Consider the following 25386-nt stretch of genomic DNA (forward strand, 5'->3'; position numbering starts at 1 on the left):
ACAAACAACGAATTAAAACTCTGCACAGTAGACACGGTAGACTACCAAACAGTAATATTCGTACAATAATATTGCTGTTATTCGAATACCGAGTGGTATGGTAATTCACGTTAATTCATAGTATGTAAAATCGAATACTGCACTACTCGAATAGCCGCGACTGCAGCGAGTACTTATGCGCATAATGCAATAACACAGCGACGTTTTCGAATTCCCTCTTGAACCCGTCATTGACTCAGCTTACACAAATGCAATTACGCCCCGGGATTCGCTTATTCGAGTCCACGTAATTTAATCAATGTAATCTAAAGTAATTTGGGTTAATTGCCGTCGGTATCTAATCATTCTTTCAATATGATTGCGGTAACGAATCGAACGATCCCGCCTGAAAGAATAATCTTTGACTGGTTTCCACTCGTTTGGAAACTAAAAAATTCGCTCACTTGCGATATTAAATACGACTGTTTGAAATGATCGAGGGACCAGCTTTCTGGACAATTCGTGATGTAACAAATAAAACCAATGCCTAGCAATTTATTAATGATGTTCACATATTCGATTGGCCAGTTAAACGTCCATTTCTCTATTGAGAAATATTCCAGTGACGAATACGCAACGCTTAACTTGTTAAGGGTAAGTCCACCATGCTATAAACGCGACTACAGTTTTTTCAGCGTTTAAACTCGACAATTTGTTGCGGAATGGAATTAAGGAGTAGGAGTGTCCGACGGTCATTTTCAACGAAAGCAAAGTTGCGATTCGAAACGAGCTATTATTACAAAGTAACCGCGGCGAGAGAACAGTCGACAGAAGTTAACATTCTAACGTGACGGGGGGATTATAAATGTGGCAATAAACAAACCAGACGGCGGCAAATAAAACGTCTAAGGGGTTCTACAAAATTACAGTGCCGCGGTATCGCGAAATTTTGCAATATCGTTTCTAGACCTGGCTAACCGCAAGCTAGAAAACTAGGGACATTTTTGTTCAAGTGGTAATCTGTGTGTATTACATGAAAGCATAGCATTATACACGATCCGTGAAATATTAAGTCATTTGGTACATGAGTTTTAGCGTGTTGAAATATTAACTGCAATTTAACCTTTTATTTTACTACAAAAATAAATATACTGAAAATATATGTACAATTTATATATCTGTTACTGCAGAATAAAAAAAGAGAAAGTTTAGGATATGGCCTATTCTCTCAAGTACCATCGAGGACTCTTCCTATAGTTTTCTAGAGCCTAATCAGATATGTTAAAACTGCAGTGTATACAGCTAGAAATTCTTTCTACCTTTTACTTATAACGTTTGTCAGTTAGTCTTGACCAGCACCTCGTAAAGAAAAGATCTCAGCTTATTCGTGACATTTTAGAAATTAAATAAAAACTTTTAATTAATAAAATTGGTATTTTATTATTTCATTATTCCCCGTTTCCAATATGGTGTAATAATGTAAGAATTATAAAAATGAGAATAAAGGAAGGCTAAATACGTAAAATGGAATACTGTGCGTTTAGTAGCGAGGCAAATTAAGGAACACCTAATTTCAGACCACCTCAAGGATACCCCGTGTCTTCATTGACTGTCCGTCACCTTGAATTAGCTGTCTCGACAGCCGAGACTTTCCCGTCAAGCTACTCAAAGGAATGAAAGAGCAAAAGGGAACTGGGTGGGAGGCTGAATCGCACAAAACGAAAGGAGAATGCGTATGTGCTTGGTAATTCGCGGCCTGACAACGCTGATACTGTAAAGGTTTTTCTTAAATTCATCTTTATAATTGATTGAGACTTATATCTAAGCGAATGATCGCCAGAACGATTAAAACATTTACGATCGCAGGAAAAATGACAATTATTCAAAGGAACAAAGCCAAACGATTCAATTGCGTGTAATTGAAATCAACGCCAGATGTTCTCCAATTTTTACGTAACGGAGTACACAACGCTGCCGAAGTCGCGATGAGATTGCGGTCTCGTATAGCGTTCGACGTCGCGTCGTGGAAAAACAAAGAAAAACGGGCGAGGAAGGACACGAGAAAGCAGGGCGAGCGAAGTCGATCCTCGTGATAACACCTGGGCGCAAGTGACCCGGGTCGTTCACGATCTCCTGGAGAAATTGACGCTTCCTGTCCTCTCTTCGTGGACAACCAACACTTTCACCGTAGACGGTGAAAATAGTCCACTAATGGTTACAGCGAACGCGGAAGTATTGCTTTTAGCGGTTCTCGTGGAACGAACGTGAACCGTGCGACACGCGCCACTTGATAATAGTAGGTAATTGAGTTGAAACGTTAAATGCTGCGAGTGCCAAACGAATTAAATATCATTATGTGATTACATTGTTCTTTTATCAGAATTATACATAGAAACAGCCGTAAATGGACGTTATTTCACTATGAACTCGCGTTGAGAATGCGACCTACGTTCATTGATAATTTGATATAATCCCTAAAGAAGACCAGCAATCAGCAACTTTGACCAAAGCATCGAAATCACTTAAATTTTCTTTTATTTGAATGATCACAGCTAGTGAGATGGAGTAAATTTTTACTTTTATTCCTTTGGGCTGCTGAGAGAATCGATGAATTAAATTAATTTTTTACGAATAGCAATATTTGTTTGGAAGAGACAAATATGGTGATGATTTACGACAAGTGATCAACCATCGTGGTATTAGTTACGATCTGAATGATCGAAGCGATTTCTAGTGGCAAAATTCGCAAGTTAGGCGACTATGCCGTCTCGTCTACCGCGATCCAACGCTTCTGCATATTAATATGACTCGGTTACGCAATTCGTAGGTTACTCGGTTACTTTCTACCCAATCGGCGGGTCTCTCTGTCTCCGTCGGTCGTACTTCCAATTCTCTGTCTGCAGTTAACTTGAACGCAAGGTTACCGTCTGCTCGTCGATTGCGTCGTCACAAGACGGGCGACGACGACGTCGGCCAATTACTGCACCTGTGATTCAATAACAAGTAACTACCGGCCAATCCCATCCACCTTCGCGGAGAGGATAAAGGTCTTACGCAGACCGACGTGAAGCTAAATTCGCGCCTGCGATGCAGCTCCTCCCGATCGATCTCTCGATAAAAACGGTTATTTTCACCGCGTGGAATTGAAGAACATAATGCTCGAAGAAACTCTTTTTGCATGTCGCCTGCGAGAGGGTACCGAGAAATCGATAAGAAACGCCCTTTGTTGCTTCGAAAACTCGTGTGGTTTACAATGCTGTTTTGTACTGTGTGTGTTTTTTAGATAGAACTAATCGACGTAATTGCACCAGTTAGGTAAGTGCCAATATTGTAATTTATATTTCAGATGCGATAACGGGATAAAAATAGGAACACATATCTGTATATCATATTAAAAAATATTGTATTCGACGATAAGTTTATCAATTGATAAACACCTGTGATGCAATGATTTCTTTGAAAATTAACTGAGGTGGGTAGGTTAAACTTTCATGACTTACCCGAAACAAAGAAGAAAAATGGAGTTAGTGATAAGGAGTAACAATTTTAGCTTGTAAGATACACACAGCATAGAGTGTTAGACAACTCTCTAACGAAGAACCTCTCAAGTATCAATCCGTATTTACAATTACACAAAACTCTTAGTTCTCATCAACGTCGGCAATCTAATCGCAAACTGCTCCGTTCCCAAACGTTTACCCGAACAATGGCGGCGCGCGCTCGTTATTACGATCCTCCCCATCGTCGAGCCAAAAAAAAAATGATCTGATCCCGATAAGTCTTATGGATAAATTAAAAAAGTTCTCGGAAGTTCGAAAAATGGAACGGCGCGGTCTAGACGCGATTGGAAAGAGGTCTCATTGCGAGTGACAGGAAATGTAGGTCCAGGTAGTTTATAGGTTTAGATGCAAGCAGCTCGACGACAGAGTGAGAAAGGGGGTGGATCGACCTGGTGGTAAGAGAGAGTGGAAAAGAGAGGAAGAGAGGCCCACCAGCGTGCCGCTGCTCGAGTCTACACTGTCGTCCTGCAATAACCGTTCGCTCTTTGTCCGCTCAGCTGCCTGCTGCTGGCCAGTGGTTCTCGATCGCGATTTTGCTCCATTCGTTGGGCCTTTCGAATGCAACCTACATCGCTTTCATCGGCAAGGAAGCCCGACCAGTCCTTGTCGGGGAGCCTTGCGTCAATGCGAACTTTGCAACGACGTTAAACGTTAACGACGAAACTGAAAATAGACTTAGCGTGTACGCAAGCTGGCTTCGGGGACGCGCTTAACCCCTAGGCTACTTCGAGTGCACGTTGCTGTGCGTGCCAGGGATGGGCAAAATTTTCATCGAAGGACGAATGACGATTAATTCAAACTATAATTTCATAGTTGGAAAATGTTTCATTCTAACCCTTTCAGACCTGAATTATTTTTTCTTGTCGTACTAATGTAATTTCATTTTTAGCGTTAACTTGGACTAAAAGTAGCATAGAAAAAATAAAAAAAAAATCCTAATAGCGTAGTTTTCGAGGAAAACTGATTTTTCTTCGTGTACAAAAATAAGGACATTCGGCCTAAACGATAGTGTCGGTAATGGATGGGTCCTCAACTAAATTTTGTGTCCTCAATTGTGGACGCGAGGTCTGAAAGGGCTAATGGAACACAGGATGTACTCAACTTGGTTCTCGCTTCGAATCGTTACTCTCCACTTGCGTTTATTTTTTTAAAACGTTCGCGACAATTCTCTTTCTATTAGTCTTCCTGTCTCGCTTAATTCTCCGTTTCTATCGAGTTATTACCACGACACGATACAATTGAATATCGCGGGGAACAATTTCCCAATCTCGACCGTCCACGGAGGCGAGCGACGCAAACAGTGAAATAGACGTTAGTCCTTGAACACTCATATCCGTTAATTTTGTTATGCGATCAATGAAGCCAACGCACGATTAAGTAATGGAATAAAATGAGAGCGACGCGAATAGAATCCAACGACAAAAGTAGTTAATGGGGGAATACAATAATTGGGAAAGAATTTTTGTTGTTTTCCTACTGCTGGAAATAATGTAAACACGGTTATGTGACGGTTACTTCTCGCTTAAAAATTAAATTTTTACCTGTAGATGATTCCCATCTACCTTTACTTTAGTTTTCCACGGTCAGACGACGCAGTACGCGAGTCTAATGGTCTACAAGTTATTGTTTCAGCAAAAACTGTAGACGGATCATACAGAATTGTGTGCAAAGTATAACAGAGGGTACACATGGCACAACAAACAGGAAGAGAGACGGTACTTCGTAGGTGTGAGGTGGTCAGTATCGAGCGGCCTGCTCCGATGTACCATCCCCTGACTCTTTTCCTGGCTTCTGAACCCTCTTCCTCCTCGTCAACGCTATAATCCAACCGAGCACCTTATAATATAATTACACTTAACCGCCAATGGCTGCTATTAGTAAACCGGAGAAAAGTAATTACCAACACGAGTAATGATAGACAAATGAAATTACTCGTGGATTATACAGAAACAGTCATTAAGAATTAAGCTATTGTACACACGAAATTCGAGTCGTGACGAGTGCTCGGATATCTTACCCTGCTTAATCGTTTAGGCTAGCATTCTAGGGTAATCGTGTACAATTAAAGTTAATTGAAAACACTTTTTATCGCTAATTTCCGGACGTTGAATAAATAGAATTTTGTAATTGCGTTGAATAATTGACATGTGATTTCATTAGAATAGTACTAATAAAGTCTACCTTAATGGTACATTAATCGTTATTTCCCGTACGTATTAATAATTTTGTTAAATAATGTTTAATTCGTCTTTTTAATTCATAATTACTCTGTCTTGACAGGTGAATCCCACTCTATTCTACATATTTTGTTGTCGTTGTTCCATTTCGCCGCCTTTTGTCCCACATAGCACCGTTACAGGAAAATCAGCGCAATAAATTGCAGCAATCCACCTTGAAGCCTAGATCCAAGTCGACCCGAGTAAATAGCACAACGCTAATTGTTTCCGAATGACGCGTGGGCCCTGAAAATAGCATTCTCCAAAATATTATGGTCGCGAATCGGATGGGAAACGGATCTGCTTCGCGTTTCCGTCCCGTGTCCCGTTCCCATAAACAAGCCAGGACACGTTCCAGGTAATTATCCCCGACTGTTAATAATTATTCTGGCCAAGTCGAGCGGAGACATTGTGCCGCCTTCGGCCAATAAATAGTCTCACTGTTGCTAATTAACACGTAAATCAACTGACTAGGAAGCGCCAAGCATACGCTCGACAGAAATCCGAGCCTCTGATTACTGCTACAGAATCTGCGATAATTTGCAATTAAACGTGTATAATACAGATTTGAAAATTCGATATTCGATGGCCTCAACACACGTCTATCGATCCAAACGTATTTCGAGAGAAGCACAGTTTTTTTAGTCAACATGTCGGATATTTACACGAATTTTATATTATTATAACATGGATTTTTTATCGAATGATTAAATATGTATAATCTACGATCCTTCGAAGAGTAAACAGATCTTCAGTGGTTTCGGTTTGACTCACTTACTTTCGAGTTTGAAAAGACATGTTGTCTTGATTGGATAAATGTCTGTGTAATACGGGAACCAGTTTGCCGTGGGTGGCCCAATTACAGATAAGCGTTAATTGATTATTTACTACCTGTTTATCGGTTAGCGAACAATGGCTTATTACGTTCGTACGGTTGCCCCATTCGGAAGTGTCGGTTATTGTCTATGAACAAGTGCTTGAAAACGGTTGATGCGCGCGAGCGATCGAGATTCGATTGTGTCATAATTCCACTCTTCGCGTAAAAACAAACCACTATTTCTCTATCTACAGTGAAATAGAAGTCAATTATAAATACGTAACTTCAATTGTTTTAAAAAATTAATTACTCTATATAAAAGACCACAGCCAATAAGAACTTATTACTTCCATGTTAATAAAAATTTGAACAGTATTGCATTCCAATCATCCAATAATCTCATCTTCTTAAAATAATACACACATACATAATTAAAGACAGTAAAATTCCACGTCAATATCGGTTAATTTCTTATGCGATCCATCGATCCAACGTGGGATTGACCAGAAATAATAAATAGAATACGGAATCGAATGGTTAATTTCAGCTTTGTGGAAGATATGAAGTGATTGGTTTCTTCAAACAAAGTTAGAAGAAAATTGCCGCGTATTTGCCAGCAATCGAGTATGTACACTGTTTTCTCTCTGGCTTCCTATCGGTGTAATCATCCTGGCCACCTCCAACCCTATCGTCCCCATCGCCTCTTCTAGCAAGCCAGCCCTCTCTGCTTGGTTCTAGAGTTACATCACAGTACCTAGCTATAGACATACTGCCACCATTGAATCAATAAATACCTACCTGGCCATGTTGAGGACACTTGGCAGCTGTACTCGATCCTTCGGTGCTCAAAGGTGCACCGCACAACGAGATTTTCGAAAGTCCTACCAACAGAACGGGACACCTGCCCCTCTGTGAGCAGTTTTCCACTAGCGATCGCTAGTAGGCACAGACATGGCAAAAGAGTATTTATTACTTTAAAAAATCGGAGAATCAATTTAATTTCAATGTTAAATTGACTGTGTTGTTATATACAGATTTAGAAAACTACTCGAACCAAAGAGTCGAAGGGTTAACGGATGTTTGTCACCGAAACACCGAAAGTGTTGATAATTGTTTTTATGCGTTGCATATACACTTTTGTTAATTGCAGGTATGTAAGGTAAGGTGTGTGAGGTAAATAGAAAATTTGAGCATCGCTGTTAGGGCTTCCAGTTCTTCTACACCGAAGCCTCGTCACCATTCTCTTTCTCTTTTTCTCTGGGGCCATCCCCTCGTTTACTACCTTTTCCATAGACAGGATGCTATGGGGTCGAACCGATGCTCGCTGCCATGTGGACCATGCACACATCGTAGTCCAACCCTTCACGGGTATAAAACATTACCACAGACACCATATGGTTATGAATGTAGCTTCCTACGGTGGCTAAACCTCGTTTCGCCTGTTACTCCAAAACGGAAGGCGTCTTCTCACTTTATACCTTTGAAAAAATCAAATTTTCTACTCAAAGTGTCGAGCATCTAAACAAATTTCAAACTTTTCCAAAAACTAAGATTTTCAATGAAAATTTAGGTTAAGAATTAGGAAACATTTTTGCACAAAACGTTTGCTTCTCATAATGAAGTATACACACCATACATTCATTTCTCCTTTTTTTAATGCAATACCGAAAGGAACGAAAAAGTAATTAAAATCGACGTCTAAACACAGGTTCCTTTTCCTAGCAGAAAAATATAACTGTTGAAGGTTCCGCAATCTTTTTCCAGCGTTTCTCACAAGCACATTGTAACGAACAGAGAAGAGTTACGCAACCAGTTACTGGATCATGTAAATCGTACATACAATAAAGAACCATTGCAAAATCCTTCATTACGCTTTTCAACGGACCCGACTCGAACATAATCCTTTTCTTAACAATGTTGCAACGTGCTGCAACTTTTTGTTGACTCGAAAAAGGATTGGCGTTGCTAATGTGGTAAAGAAACTACTTCCAGGTTCATAATCATTAATTCCTGTATTATCCAACAATCTTGGAACTTATAACTTAATATTTTGGTCATTAGTGTGGTACCTATTCTATTCTTTGCTATATTTTACTCGATATTTTCATCTAGACAGAAACTATTCCTATCTTTATCCGCTATAGCGACTCTTCGACCAACATTCTAAGCGATTCTACAATTCCCATTTGATTTTCGCGCACAAAATTTGCTCTGGTCCAATCGCCCAGTGAAGGTAGGCTGGTGATTGATAACCACTGCGGCACGCTCAGCTGGAGCTCGAGGAGAAGAGAGACGAAGAGGTGGCAACAGCGCGGCACTCGACGGACGGGTGGCACTGGTTCGCGCATAGGCGCAAGCGCGCGCCTTCCGATGTGAACACAGAGGAAGAACGAGACACCATTGAGGGGATAACAGTCGTAGGTGGGAGCGAGATGGGAACTAAATACGCACAGTCGCCCGTACGACGAACCGTACGTGCGCGAGGATCGTGCGCGTCGTGCGAAACGCATCGGCACTCTGCGTGACACGCACGCGTGCACCGCTGCGCGATATGCAACCGAGCGCGCTCGCAGATCTCTGGGGGTGGCCCCTCCTCTGTCGCAATGTTTTTACCAACACTCAGCGCGACTCTGTACCAATTGGTACACCATCCGACACGACACTTACGAGTCGCATCTGGCTGGAGAGATCGTGCCGCTTTTACGATCCACCCCGCGAGTCACGCACTGTACACGCGTTTCTGCGCATGTGACATCTTCTTGGGGTGGTACATGGGCAAAGACTCGTCGAGGAATGGATAATTGTTAATTGAGTACTATGAACGTATGTATTGTATCTCGATTTGGAACTGAGAGAGGAGATGAGGCATCTACTAATGAAAAAAAAAAGAGAAAGTCATACAGGGAAACAAAAATCGTATTTCTCTGATTCGCAATACGCGAATGTTTGTACAATAAATTTGGTAACACCCTATGAACGTCTATTTTGGGCGATAATAATGTGATTGTTTTCGACAATGAGGCCAGTTAGATTCATTAATTAGATAAGTTAAGGTACACTGGGGACAAAGATCCGTTGTTCTTCGGGTCACATTTAAACGCAGACGTAGTATTCGCGGTACAACCAAATTGTGTCGAACAGGAGAAAGTTCCCCGAGCGTGTCATACTGAAACTAGTGGGAGTCTAAAGACGACGCGCGTATCTGTGTATAAACGGCACGCGTTGGGCAATATCCGTTTTGTCCAAGCCCATTGTGAAGGGAAAGGTAATCGTGACTATAGATTTTACCCAAGTTATTGTCCATAACGTGCGCGACCGCTGTATCAAATTTGGTATAACGTGGTACAGTGTTTCTTGATCTTCATCATTCCGTCACAATAAAAGAAAATTTTGCATAGACCTCTTGAACTAGAATTAAAATATTACTTTTGTGCAAAAGTCAAAACCTTCGTTTAAGCCATGCTTCGCTACATTTTTTTTAAATTTGTTCTTACAATAACAAAGAACATTTGATTAAGTGAAACAGTTCCAATACTAACAGAAATGGCTACTAGATGAACGTACGAATGGTGGAACAGCGAACAAAGGAAGCAGTGGCACTTTGATCGAAATGGGGCGCAAAGTCACACCCAAACGTAATGCAATCCGATCACTTCATCGGCTTCCCCTCTCGTTTTCATTCAATTAATCATAACACTGCACGGGGTTACTCGTACACCGTTCTGTACAGAGATCGATAATTTATCCGCGTGTGTCGATTAACCCAGAACGGAAGCAACGCGTATCGTTCAAACCGAATTATTCGAAGGTGCGAGTGTGGTAGGCCCATCGAGCGACATGGAGGACCTTATTTATTATTCAACCGGTCGGTAGGCTCGGCAGCTATGCGTTCGTCTATCTCTCGACACGCATGCGAAATTATTAACATCGTTGACAAACGTTCCAAGCGAACGTGAGTCGCCGCTGCATGGAGGCGCGACAATAATTTCTATGTAGCACCGGGAACGATCAGAGAGCACCGTCTAAATAGGAATAAATAGCCCATTGTCGTAATGAACGTATTCTGTGTTACGTCAATATGCCGGAATACATTACGTTCGAGATATAGAACCAAGATGGCCGACACCGCATTAACCGAACCAACGATATCGTTAAATATTGCGGGTGGTTTCGACGAACGCGGTACATTATGCACAATCAATTATTATTAAAGGACTCTTTAGTACAAAATAAGAGAAATCCAAAGTAAAATAGAAGAATTAAACAAATGTTTATATACATATTCAAGCGTACGCTCACGTTTTACTAAACACCCAGTACAGTGCCAGATAACATTATGTGAAGCCAAATTTCACATTGCACCGTCGCGGTCGTGCATTAGGATTTTAACGAACACGACAACACGGCGGGTAAGGCTTGCAGTTTGTAAATGATGGACGAGGGAAGAATGTATTCGGCGTTCGGTACGACAATTGCATTATTATTCCGACAGTAATGCCCACAATGGCGATGCTCTTCCTTCCTTTCTTTGATTCCACCACGGTCTCGACCGTTGCCACGCGCGACAAAGGGCCCACGCGGAGCGGCTTCTGCTACGACCACTGCTTTTTCCGTGTTCATTAAGACAACTTTTCCAACGGAGAATGGAAATCCACGCGTAAAACCTAACCTCGGTCAACGGTGCTGATTGACTCTTTGTTCGATATGCCTAACGACATCTGTACCTTCGACATCCCTGCGGTGAAATTCTCGTCTGTATTAAAAACTGACCTTTTGGTCCGTTATTTATCGAATAAATAATTCAATTTCAATTACGTAATCGTTTTATGTCCCATTAATAAGCATTTAATGAAATAAAAACTATTATAACTGTTCTATACTACGCAATAGAGAACTGTAAAAATAATATGCACATGTTTACGATACATTTGATTGAAAAAATTGTGTCTTCTTTAGACCCCGAACAGAACGAAAAATACTTGTACTGAAATAATCGCAGCGTTGGTATAACGGAGAGAGTTTCCGGGTAAGTTTCCACCGGTACCGTCGATGCATTAACGAAGTCGTACTCGAGGATATCGGCTGTACAATCTCGACGACGACGAAGCGGAATTCTCCGCGCGACTTCGTATATTTGAAACAATAAGCAAGCGAGAGTAACTTTTCCGAGAGGGGGTAGATAGCGTATTCAACGGCGTACGAGCCATCTAACCGAAACGTGACCGGTGACTAAAATGTCGCTCATTACGTATGACTACGAAAACGAGTCATACGTGTCCATGAGCAGCTACGGACTTGAACACGATGCGACCAGTGTCTCAGCCAGGGACGCGGTTATCGTGAAACGAACGAAGATTGAGCCTCTGACCCTCCAGGGACTTCTTATTTTTATTCAGAAGCATAGAAAATTTCTGTTAAATATTGGGTTGTCTGGAAAGTCCATTTTTGGTAAATAGTACCAAAAATGTAACAAATAACATGTATGCATCTCTTAAAGGGTGAAAAGGTTGTGAAACAAGATGGTACCTATGTAATTCAATAAATATATATCAAAATTTAAATATGCCTTTGAGTTTTTCTTAAAAATTGGCACAAACTTTCTGGACAACCGAACAACATGGTCTGTATAACAATCTCCTGATTTTATTGGAACTTGGGTAACTTTTGTAACTCCTTAATAATGGGAGGGTAGATACACTTTTGTAATAGACGACAATGTTTTGAATAATTCTGCAACATTCTGTACCCACACATTTCGGAAAAGAAAGGGACTCCTTAAATTAATTAGCACCAGGCCCAGATCAGCCTGAGCCCGCCACTGGTTGCAGCGAGGATCGGTGGGACGGATGTCGCTCTTTCGAGGAAACGAAACGTCTCGGAGAAGAAAGGAGGTGATCGTAATCGGTCGAGTACTTTCACGGGCGTAATCTTTCCGAGTTATTCTCGCATTAAAAACAGAGGTTGCTCTGCTTCGTGCCGCGTCAACGACACCGCTATGGCCAGTTAACAACGACAAACGCGTTACCAGACGCTCCAAAATTATTTCAAAAGTGCTGAAAGCCCCGTGCGCCAAACGCGGATTTTTCTCGTAATCAAGATGGATTACCGAGAATTTCGCAGAGATTGTTATAACGCTTTAAACTTTAAGTATTATTGCAACCGCTTCTGTCGGTTCTAACGAAATTCAATTACTTTTAATATTGCAACTATCGTTACTTTGCTCCTGCATGGAGTACGATTCATTTATCAATGCATAATATATATTAGGTTGTTGCATATAAAATGTTTGATTTTGTAGAAAAGATTTAAACATCTGTATTTCGATTACAAATTAATTTTATCCATCAAAGTAAATAGCAATAGATTCGGTACACTTTTGTCAACGATGCATGAGTGCATTTATTCCATTTTTGTAAATATATTCATTTCTGGTCGTGGCGTAGTTGTGAAAGGTAATTTTCATGGATGCTTTATCCTTAAACAATGGATCCCTTAAAAAGCGATTCAAACGTTTAACGAAGTAGTTAAACCGTTTGGTGAAAGATCCAGTGAATAAAAAGAGTATAATGCGACGTACAAATCAAGATAATTTAACAAGATCAAATAATCAGTGATTTCATATACAACAACCTAAGAATACAAATTTTAATTGTAGTAGAGGTTTGACTACATCCATGCTAATGGCTCCTTGGAAGGATGCGTGCTCCGAAACGAGAGTGTCGCCTCTCTGGCGAGGTAGACTCTTATTGAACTCTCTCGATAGCGCAAGAAGGCCTCGTGGGGATTAGTATAGGAAAAAGGAATCGTAGCGAGCGTCCGCAGCATGCGTCATACGTCCGGAATGTAACACCCTGTGTCTCGTCGGAGTGCAACCGCAAAGGGGACAACGTCTGGAGCATTTCGAAGCGAGGCTACAAGCAGGCTCCGCGATACACGAAAGAAGCAACGAGAAAACGCACCACTCTTCGTATCTTGGGTAGAAGACGGCGTTCAAGAGGGTTACGCGTCACAGATCGTTTGTTCCTCATTCAGAATCGGAGCGTCGGGTTTCCATTATTTCCTGACGTTTATTACGCGAGAAAGAACCGCCGAGGATAAACCTACCCTGTTTATTTTCACATGGCAATGAAAACCGATAAATCTGACGCAGAGTAATTCGATCCTTTAATCGTTTGGGATACGGAGCGAAGAGAGGGTGGATGATGAGAGGGCAATGATTACTTTGCCAATGCTTTACGATTATTTGTGATTGCTACATTCTCATTTTGTTGTGATAGTATCTATCGAGTAGATGTACCTGATATGCTTTATCTCTTAAATTCTATTCAGGCAAAAACTGGGAAATGGCATATTTTTCTCGAAGGTGAAGTATTTTCACTCTTTAGCTAAATGAATAAACAAATAAAGTCGACGAGAAAGCAGTGTTGGGAAAAGTATCGGAGGATCGCGTACTAGATAGCGCCCTTAAACGCGGAGTAAATATATCTCAAGAGGGGTTTGTTTAGAAGAGCGATGAGAGAGATATTACAATCAGACCGTGTGTTAACAAGCAAATCATTTATTTACACGAACGTATAAACCTAACATACTAACGAGAACCGAGAAATATAACGCTAGCTTTCAAGCTAGGAATACTGCTCATTGCACCCACTATATACATAATTAATCAATTACCAATAAATAAAAGACCATCTATCAGCCGCGTGGACGTATCGAGATCATTGAATCTCGTTTACATAATCTCAACAAACCGAACCGTCTTTCGCGCTAACTAGAATCCCGAAACGTCTCAGCTGATCTCGCTATCGCGAACTTTTGAGATACGCAACTCAACCTCTGTCGATTAGTCGTCCTTGGTCGAAACGCCCGGTCTTCTTGTCGGAAGATGAATTCCCGTGTTTATTATATGGTGGACTAAGAGATTGGGACCGAGTTCACGTCTGGCGAAGGTCAATCGTAGGCGAGTCGACGCCTCGAAAACGCACGAATCGGTATCAGGACCCTCACCCACGTATGCTTCTTCACCCATGTCCATGGTGGACGCTGATGTGCCGTAAAATTTAGGGCAATGCGTCCGACAATTATTTACATCGCCTATCCCTTGTGAAAAGAGTGCAGAAAGTTCACGATACATACATCTGATAATCATCTTGTAAGTTATTGTCAACACAATTCCTAAAAGCAAATGGGTGCTACGTGCACCATGCAGAAATCAACGATGTACAATCGAAAAAAATTGCTTATCGTATTCCTAGCCATCGTCGAAACGAATCAATTATTTTCGGAGCGCCACGAATGAATTCTGACCCACTGTGGCGACGGACACGGATTTCAGACACGCCGAGCGTTTATTGGGATCGTGAAACGGCTACGACTGGAGAGACGGACGATTCCTGGAACGGTGGGTGCATTTCGGGGCTTTTGTTGGCAAGGCTTGGTCGCGGGAACCGATAGGCCGAAATCTACAGGCGAAAGGAGGAGGAGAGTCCTGGCGACTTTTCAAGATCATATAAACGTCCGATGGCCGGGGGCCTCGGGATGTGTTCCAGTCTGGCCAGACGACCCTAAATCTTTTAGAAGCTAGCGCCGATTTACACCTATTATGAATAACACGATGGAATTTGCGAAGGGTTTCGACGAGATTCGTGATCGTCGAATATAATCTCTTCAGATCTCTTTCAGATATTTTTCTTAATATAATTTAATGCCTGCAATTAATATGTGTTTAACCTAAATAATTGATATACAATAGAATCTAAGTACTATATATTTCATCATCGAAAAGTGAACATTACGTGGTTAACTAATTATTTATTTGCAGACGTATGTTTGAGGGGCAAGATGTATTGTAATATATTGAGTTGTCTGGAAAATCCACGTCGATTTTTGGTAGGTGGTACAGGTCTGAATATATCGGAATAGTTGAAAACAAATAACATCTATACATCTCCTAAAATGTGAAAAGGTTGTTGAACAAAATGGCATGTAATTCAATAAATATATATTGATATTCAAATGTATCTTTGAATTTTTCTTAAAAATTGCCACGAACTTTCTGGACAACCTAATACTTGTAATCTCATCGTTTCGCCACCGTGAAAGTACCTCGAGCAGCCGCTAACGGGAAGTATACGGTTTCGTGCGTTCAATTAAAGACATAGCGCAACGAATCGTTACATTGTATCTTTGGTATTGCGTTAGCACCAAGTCCCACCCTCGTTTATGACGGACTCGTCGATAAAGTTTATTATGAATGCACTGGTGAACGGCTCGTAAACATAATCGGGCCGGAGAGCCACGCAACGATTTAAACGCGCAACTCGTTCGGGACGTGGCGTACCCGAGTAAAGCTCCTTGGGTGGCCCAGGACATAGCAAATTCCAACCCTTCGGAATTCCGAGAAGGACCGTTACATATATCGCCGCCCCGGTGTATTCTTGCCACTTTACTCGAAAACGCGACGATACGGTTTCATATTTTTTTCTCTCTTTCCCCCTCGTTGCGCGCACCGAACTTGCAATAATCGCAAACACATGTTCGCGTTACTTCGTAAACATGCCAACATACTTTCGCTTTGCGCAGAGATGAACACGATTGCTAAAACGTGGCGAAAGTGTGTAGTTATAGAAAACTTAACCCCATTCTGCAAAAATGTTCTTTAATTTTATATAGTCTCTTCTCTTTGTATGCTTTGCATTTTTAATAATTGTCTATTATTAGTATTCTAGCGTTACTCGATTGATTCAATTTTGGAGCGCTACCATTCTTCGAGATGGAGCACCGAAGGCGCCGATGTCGCGTTCGACTCGTGTGAGCCGAGTTAATTTCCATGGCGTCTGTTTACGCTCTTTTCGTGGCGGCGATAACGACTCGTCGTGTCGTGAAATTATTTTCCCCTCGTACCGTTATGACAGCATTACAACGCGCGTATAGGTCGAAACGGCTCGCGCGGGCATCACGCCGGCTGATGCAGCCTTGAGATTCTGCGAATCGAACACAAGGCAATCTGCATTTCACGAAGATAACACTTGGAGCTCCCGCGGATATTGTTGCGATTCAGTCGCCGTACGGGGAAACATAATCGTGGCCGACGACAGGCCTGCTCCGAAACCAATTGGAGCCAAAGCGTTTTTAAGTAACTGTAACGCTTACCAACAGACGGCTGGTCTCATTCATTCGAAGGTTGGAGGAATAAATAAAATGCATGACGATTCAATTTTGTAACAGTGTAACTGTAACTGCAAGTGTAACTCGATCAAGATGCAAAAGATATCTATCCTAGCATAATCGATCGACAGGACAGGTGTGAAAGCTCCATAGAATCGTGGTTGATTTCTAAACGTGATGCTGGCTTCCACAAAGCAGGACGTTATCGTGAACATGAGAACCACTGTCCGATCTGGCCAATCGGCGAACCTGGTGCGTGACACGTGATGCAAATCATGCACATAGAAAGACGCGTCAACCTCTACTCCCTCCTGTGGTCCAGTATCCTTCTGCCTTTTCTCTTGGTATCCTGTCAACTTGTCGTCCAAGGTGAGCAGACCTATTTGGCGGAGGTGCTTCGGTCACGACCAGACGTGCTCGTAGGTGGAACAGAATCCAGACTGGCCTCCTTCTTCACTCTTTACCTCCCGCTTCTACTGTTTTTTCTTCATTGTTGCCCGTCACACCGATGTACGGAGGGCATGGGACTCGTTTTAAAGTCATTCTTCGGGGAACGGAATCGATCGTTCTCTTGGAAGAATGGAAAACCAACGAATCATTGCCAGAAGGTTTCACTTTTGGTCCAATTTCTTTGTAGAAAACTCGTAACACCTTTCGAATTTATCTTTTAATGGCCGATTTTTATTTTATTTGTATATAATTAATATTGCCACCCAGATGCTTTGCTATTTACTTTTGCAACAAATTTTCTTTCAAGAAATATAGAAATAAATTTGAAAAAATGTTTCGAGTACCCCTTGAGGTAACATGTTGAATAACTTGTATATCCATGAAAGATTACGTCCTCCACCAATGAAAGTGCGCGGCTCCTTTTTGAAATGTAAAACGCAATTGAAACTCGATCAAACTTTCCCCATATTCCGCAGTTTTCGCTGCCAATAAATAAATTTCCATCGGAAATGATCGAAGAAGACTCACTATCAACCGAAAACGATGTACACCTTTATCTTTTAAATGAATTGCGAATTAGGTGTGGATGCTATAGGAAAACAACTTTGTTTATCTTTGAAAATGGACCAGTTCATGTAAATTAATTTTATTTTAACGCGAGATTTAATTTGCTCGAGGCACAGATACGTTTACGTTTACACCGCTGGGAATTTGTTCGTTCAACAATCGGGTTCGGTGTATCTCTGAAACAACTCCGAACCGCGTAACGTGTACGAGGTAGGAGTCGAACACAAGATATCCTTGAAACTATCTCGAGTGCGAAAGGTCAAGCCTCGGCGTGCTTTGTGGCTACTGGCTCATCCAGGGGGCCGAAAAGATACACCAAATAAGTTCATTAAAGAAGGTCGATATTCGCGGTTTGATTTTACAGACGCGAAAGAAGAGGGGACACAGACGGTCGATACGACGGTTTAAATTGTCAGTGGGCGTTGTACTAATAGATTGTAATAAGACTTGTCGAGCCACTGTAATGACAACACTGTGACGAATGTTGGCTTCTTGATTGGTTACGAACGAAGAGGAGCCCGCGCGGTCAAGAATCACTCCTTATTTTCACTCCGTGGTGATTGCATTACTATTAACAGTCATTGAATCCACGATAGGATTCGGATTTTATGATATTCGTATAGATCATTTCAACACACGAATTTTAACGTTCGAATATCATATAAAAATCAGGGTATTATTTAAATTAAGGGAAGACAATTTTTCAGACTCTATGTCTTAATATCATTACGTTAGGTTCTTTTTTAATTCATTGCTGAGTGATATCTTTTTGAGGTTTTAAAATTGTCTTCGCTAATATCTGTAACGATTTTTTTTCAAGAGACAAGTATGCGTCCGAAGCATTTGAAGTGTGCTCCAATTTGGAAAGTACTATCGACAAGGAGCGAAGACGAGTTGAATATCTCTTTGAGACTCTAAAATTGCCTTCACTAATATGTGTAATTATTTTTTTCAACAGACAAGTATGTATGCAAAGCATTTGGAGTGTGCTTCAATTCAAGAAACACTATCGACAAGGAAGACGAGTTGAATTCTAGCAAAAAGAAGACCAAGAAAAAGTGATCCTACGTTTTCACTCTGTGCTGCGTGGATCGAGTACCACTGCGACTGATCCCGTCAGTCTCGGCGTTCAACATTCAGCAAGTGAGTCACTCCCGAGGTTGCGTCGGATAAGAATGAACGCGAACAAATAACCTCGAATCCTTCTCGCGTTACCGGCTCTGAAGACGAGATCTCTCTTTGGGAATGGAGCGATGACAGGCGCGGATTGAGCACCGCTGTCGCGCAGCAGCAATCCAGCCAAACTTATTCCACGAGACGCGCGCTCTGACACGTGTCATCCTTGTCGCTAGTCGAGCTCGAATAAGGATGAACGCAGACAAATAACGACAAAATGGTCTGAAAGACGTAAACACGAAGAGGAACGATACGGCCGACCGGATTAGAGAATTAATTAGTTGCCTGGTGCCTCTTTCTTAATGTCTCGCCAATCCGCCGAATATGCGTCACTTTGCTGGAAATAATTCACGAATTTTGTCCTCCCGGATGAAAGTATTATTTTGGGTGTATTATAGATGTAATTATTAACGACTAGTCAAATAACAAATTCGGAGCTCTCGTACATTTCGTTAAAATTCCCTGTAAAAGTCTATCACGTCAAAGTGTACACAATACGAGGAAGTAATAATATCTACAATCAGTAATGCTATATTATCGCAATTAACTGTATAGGAACACGATAGGGACATAGAGATATCCCATGGGTCGAGACTTATCAGTCAAGCGCACGCGTAACCCAAATATTTTTTAAATTGATTTCCTCGAAACCAATCTTTCGCATCTTACGATAAAAAAATATGCACAATGGCTAAGAATGTGAGTCACGTTCATTTTTACACGAAAAGTGTACGATTTGAAGCTTCTTTGGACCTGGTTTTCCAAGGACACTGTGTATACAGCTCTCCCACACGAAGTTCCAATTAGCCTAGTCAATTAATTCAATACGTAAATGCATTAATTACGCGCAAGAGTGCAACGAACTCAGTGACCAAATTCGTCGGTTTAATCGGTAACATGTGACAGAGAACAGAAACCAAATACTGAAAAGGACCAGAGTAGACCTCGAGAAGAATCTGGTTCACCGCAGTCGACTTCCCAACGGAAATCGCGATTCCCACAGCTTTCCCCGCGTTGTGGTCTACGAGTATGAGCCGCTCATGCTCCTCATTGTTCGTAGTGAACACCAGCGTCGCCATGATTATGAATGACTGAAACAACTACCACGTAGCTATGTAATCAGGCAATGTGTACACGGCGTCGAGCCACGTGTGTGTGCGTGAATGCCAGCGGAATGGCGAGTGCGTATCGTTATTGGCGGATCTATTACATCCTTCTCAGTTTTCCTCCAGACTATGCGCCTTTATCTTCACCTAAGTCATCGAACAGTCTGGCGCAACCTTGTAATCCATCTAGTGTGATTTAGGGAATTAAACATTTCCTAAATCACAATTACCAAAGGTCAAGAGTGATTAGAAATTTTAACTGGAGTGCTACGACTATTTTTATGATAATAATTCTTACAGATATAATAGTCTGAATTGCCACGATTGTTCCATCCGAATTTTATAAATCATATTTCGAGTATATCGCACACGATGCTGAATGAAACGCAAAAATTGTGAATTGAAATAATTTAAGTGGCAGAAACCACTCCGAGCGCATGAATGGCAGAGAATTCGTTGAATGAACAACCATCTGTTGAATGCGATAGGTATAGGTAACTTTGCATAGAAAAGCAAATTGAAAAATTTCAAAGCAACAGCTCTTCCTTTTCAGTTGTACAGCCTAGTGTGGAACAACCTGCGCATTCCTGTTTCGAAAGAACTAGTAAATCCGGTAGAAATTACAAATATGAGAGATGCAACAGGTATGGCCATATCTTGAAATAAATTTACTCTTTCTGTTGAATCTGTTATTATCTTGGTGCAAGGTACAATTATTGTGGTGGAAGTTTACAAATCACTCGTTTCGTGCGTTTGGAGTATTCTGCTCCGAGAAAGAAAAGATGACTTTTGGAACGTTATTAATAGATGAAGCGATTTCGATAGGAGATCAGGAGTACGCATTCGATGAAAGCTGGCGATGGATATTAATGGGAGAGAAGTGGCCAAGAACCGAACACGACTGCGCAATGGTAAGCCAGTGATAAAACGATGATTAATTTCTGCTGAAAATCGTGAACGCGGGGACCTGATAACACCGAGACCACTATAATCTACGTCAAGGCATATTATCAGTGGCGCTCGATGACGAGCGCATACAGAGTGTCGCGTGACGCGATCAGTAGACCTTTCCACTGAATTTAGACTGAAAAAGGTAGAGTACTCTATCGTCTATTCCCAACCATCGAGATAAACGTTTTTGTACAAAAAATCACCCCTTCCCAATCGTGCTCTAATTACTGAGACTGCCTGTACACGCGTACGAGCGTACACGAAATATTTCACAGAAATTCACGTGGTCGCACGGGCAACTCCGTTATTCATATCACTATAAATAATAGTTCACTTTCACGTTTAACGCGACAACTGCCATTTAATTAAGGCGCACGCGTACAACCGCGTTTCAGCTTTCACGCGTGTCGTCGTCATTTCTTGTTCGAACGTTACGCGGTACCATGAGCGAAATATCTCGTATAGTCGACGATTCTAAGGAGGCATTCTCGTTTCGTGAAAAATAAATGATTTTGCGGTGAGCACGATAACTCAAACCAGATCCAAGTTAGAACAATGAAATGAAATTAATTAGTTTCCTTCGACTAAAAGCTACTAACATGGTTAGCCGTTTTTAAAAATATACATTTTTTTAAAAATAGCATCGTTCCAAAGTAGAACATACGAATGTAATCTACACTTGCAGCACTTAAAACTGCATACAGAATATAAATATTAATATAATCAAAAAGTCACAAATATTTCGCTATGAGAGTGATAACGCAGAAAAGTGATGCAAATCCTCTCTTACGCCATGCGCGAAAACTTTATCGCGCTGATGCACACCTACAGCTCAAAACTGCCCTTATCGATATCGATTTCTAACTAACGGCATATCATTTTTATGTACAGAGAGAGAATTTTAACATTTTATTTACCGGGAGCAGTATTTAGCTATTCGAATTTATTTACTCTGTTGATGGTTGTCTATTTACAATGTTCAGTTTTTGGAAACAGACTTGGGTTTCAATGTACCTAGTAACAATATGGACGAATTATTGTCAGCCTAGATTGGCATATGCTAAATTCTTTTTTTAACTGAAGACTGTTTCTAAATAGCCCGGTAGATAAAGTGTTAAGCAAAAAAAAAAAAAAATGCGATTCTTTGAAGCGGCCAAAGTGGTGTAACCCCTTAAAATCACTTTTAACGTCGCCTTATCCTCGACATGCAAAGTCTTTCGAATGATATCTAAACTTATTTACTAAAATTGAGTGCAATATATTTTGCAATGACCTGCTATCAATAAAACAAGAGAAGTTTAGCAACATTCTTTTACAACTGGTTACAAATTATAATCCCTTGCGGAGTACAGGTTATTCAACTAGTCATAAATAAATCACATTCACCATAATCGCCTTAACCTAGAGTATATTATTTACTTATATACATACAAGCTGCTATGTGTCATATGTATATATAATTATATACGAGACGTCTAGCCGAATACGATCATATTAACCCTTTGCAGTCCAAATTTTCTGATTTCAATACAATTTTGTCGTGTCTCACTCGACATAGGAACGCAAAGGGTGAAATATCTAACTTATTATTTAACATTATAAAATTACATGAAACTATTTTCTACGGCATATTTTCCTATATTTTTATTTTTAGTATTTTGAAAACGTGTGTACTATTCCTCGTAGGATCAATAAAGCGTATTTCAACATTCGATGATAAAAAATCGCTGATAAAATAAATAAAGCAGCTAAATTTAATTTATATTGGTTCGATTACAGCGATTGTAAATGCACAAGGGAAGAGGAAATCACGAGCGTTTAGTTAAGAGCGTCATAAGAAATGAATTTTCCACGCGGATAAAGAAGTAATCGGCGACGATCGATGAACGTAAGCGGGGAGATATACATTTATCGCTTATCGGTTCTGCAAATAGCGCATCGATGCATTATTTTTACAGCCTTCCAGCTATATTCAGATACAACTTGCGCATAGGATATTGCGGACCTTTATAAACGTGCTACCTGTTCGAATTAATTTTACTATCCACGGGTGTATCATAAATATCGAGGGAAAAATTTTTGTTAAAACCCTTCGAAAATAAAAATTATGTTTAGAAGTGATCGTTACGTTACACCTCTTTATATTTTAGTAAATTCCTTTTACAAATTAATTCAATTAACTCCTGTAACGATGGCTGAAAATAGTCGGAAAAATTCGAATAGGCTTCCCCAAGCTGAAACTCAGTAAGATATTTTCGGTGCGGATATCTGAACACTCGAGATTCGAGTTTGAGTAGAACAGATTGTATCGAAGCAAACCGAACACTTGAAGTTGAAGCCGAGTAAAGCTCTTTATCCAATCGAGTGCTCGACTATTAATACGACTACATTCTAAACATCAAGTAAAACGGTGAATTGTACACCGTTACATTTCTGGTAGATGTATTCTACACTGTTTGGGGCCTTTACATTAAATATACAAATCGAAAACCTTCTAAAATAAATACCTATGATTGTTTCCCGCGAAAAAATTGTTGTACGTTTTTGTATCAACGGCAGCTACTGGGTTAAGAGAACGAGGACAACAACAAGAAATAAACGAGTTCATCCACGGCAGTTGGAACGTTCGAGTCTAGCTGGGTTGGTTTTTGTTCCGCTGCTTGCACAGCTTTAATCTCCGCGTAGGAGTATCCGTACGGCACGCGACTAATAAAAGAAAAGGAAATTCACACCCCGTTGCGGCAAAGGTTGTCAACGAGGCTCACGAAGGTCGAAATAAACGCATCGAGTATAAGTTCGTGACAATGACGTTACACCGTAGCTGTGGAACGCCCCTGCATTGACGTAAATCCAAGGTTAATACGGGACGTCTCGAATCGAACGCCTACAGGTAACCGACGTAGGCAGGAGCCTACGACTTAACGACGACCTCCTCCGCGCCGACGACGCGCATTCACCTGTTTCAATTGATACACGACAGGAATAAAGATAGAAGATTGGCTACTCTCTGCAAACGACGCTCCAACGATGAAGATGACTTCGTACATTATAATAATACACCTAACAGTCGATTCACGCGACCTCACCTCTGCATCGTTTCCGAAAAGAGACACTGGTGAAGAGAATAATTTATGCTGTGCACGTATTCAACAAGCATTCATAAAAATTGGAGCAATAAGTAATTCTCGATAAATGAAAAATCCATATCCTTGTGCTCTCATTCAATGTTGATTCCATATTATCAATACAATTCATACAACTTACTATTGAAAGGATCAATTACTAGTACAATTGTTATTTTTATAAATTATTAAAAAGTCTTAAAAACGAAACTACTCGGTGCTGACCGGCATGAAAAATATTGTTCCAGTACAAGTGCTATTTTTAGCACTTCCTGGCATACGTTATTCGTTCAACTTACTGCAGCACAAATAAATAGGGTTCTGCTGCTACTTAACCCTCGTAGGGGTGAGTAAGAAGGGTAGGGTTGATATCTCGGCTATTATTGACTGTATCGAAAATTGACGGAGAACAAAAAAGTTTCTAAATTTAATCCCCAACAACTTTTACGGTGTGCATTATTCTCGTAAAAGCAACGGTGAGCGAAATATCGTACATAATATCGTCCTCCTGTTCACGATAATTTTATTAGCTTGAACAATCGTTCGTTAGAAGATCATGCTTTTGAACAGAATCTCAAAATCATGAAAAACTGTTTGCAACTATGGCGTTCGTTGCATAAAGATGTCGTAAAAACGCTGTAGCGTAACACAGAGACTTCAATAAAGACCCGAGTCGCAGAACCCGTGATCCAGATCTTAAAGAATGAATTGCAGTTCTCAAAACCGGTCTTTTTATAGCCGTTTCTGAAACCGATTATTGTTCTCTCTTCAAGGTTTCCTGCATACATTTTCATATTTTTGAATAAGTCGTATCCACGAATACGGTGTCTTTTGTACAACTGTCGTTATACTATCGCATTATTGACCGCTCCATTTTCGATTATCTTAATAAAAACATAAAAATGATGGTTAGCTTGACAAAGTCACAAGTCAAGCCTCTATTTTGCACGGAATATTACAGATCTCATTGTTTCAAATCGAATTCAGAAATATTTTCGAACGGTCAAAGCGTTAAATTTCGGTGCAAGCCATCAACGCGTAACGATAGCGTCCTGTTGCTTTGTAAATGAAACTTGGTTGAGTGTAAAGAGCGTGGTATTTCATTACGCCCGCGCTTCGATTCCAAACCTGTGTAGTAGAGTCTTGACCCGGCAAGTTGCTGAGTGCCGCTTACTCGCTATACATATAACTACACTTTAGATGTTCTCAATCGCGTGACCCCTCGACAATATCGTTTGTGGATCGCTTTCAATGCGAACGGCCTTTACTGAACTC

The 25386-nt window shown here is 40.8% G+C and overlaps 1 protein-coding gene across 1 annotated transcript in view; it reads right to left on the reverse strand.

Annotated features, from left to right (window-relative positions):
- Positions 1-25386, reverse strand: part of LOC128876010 (neurogenic protein mastermind-like) — a 222098-nt gene that overhangs the window by 193988 nt on the left and 2724 nt on the right.

This window comes from Hylaeus volcanicus, chromosome 4 (assembly GCF_026283585.1).
Source record: "Hylaeus volcanicus isolate JK05 chromosome 4, UHH_iyHylVolc1.0_haploid, whole genome shotgun sequence".
Lineage (NCBI taxonomy): Eukaryota > Metazoa > Arthropoda > Insecta > Hymenoptera > Colletidae > Hylaeus > Hylaeus volcanicus.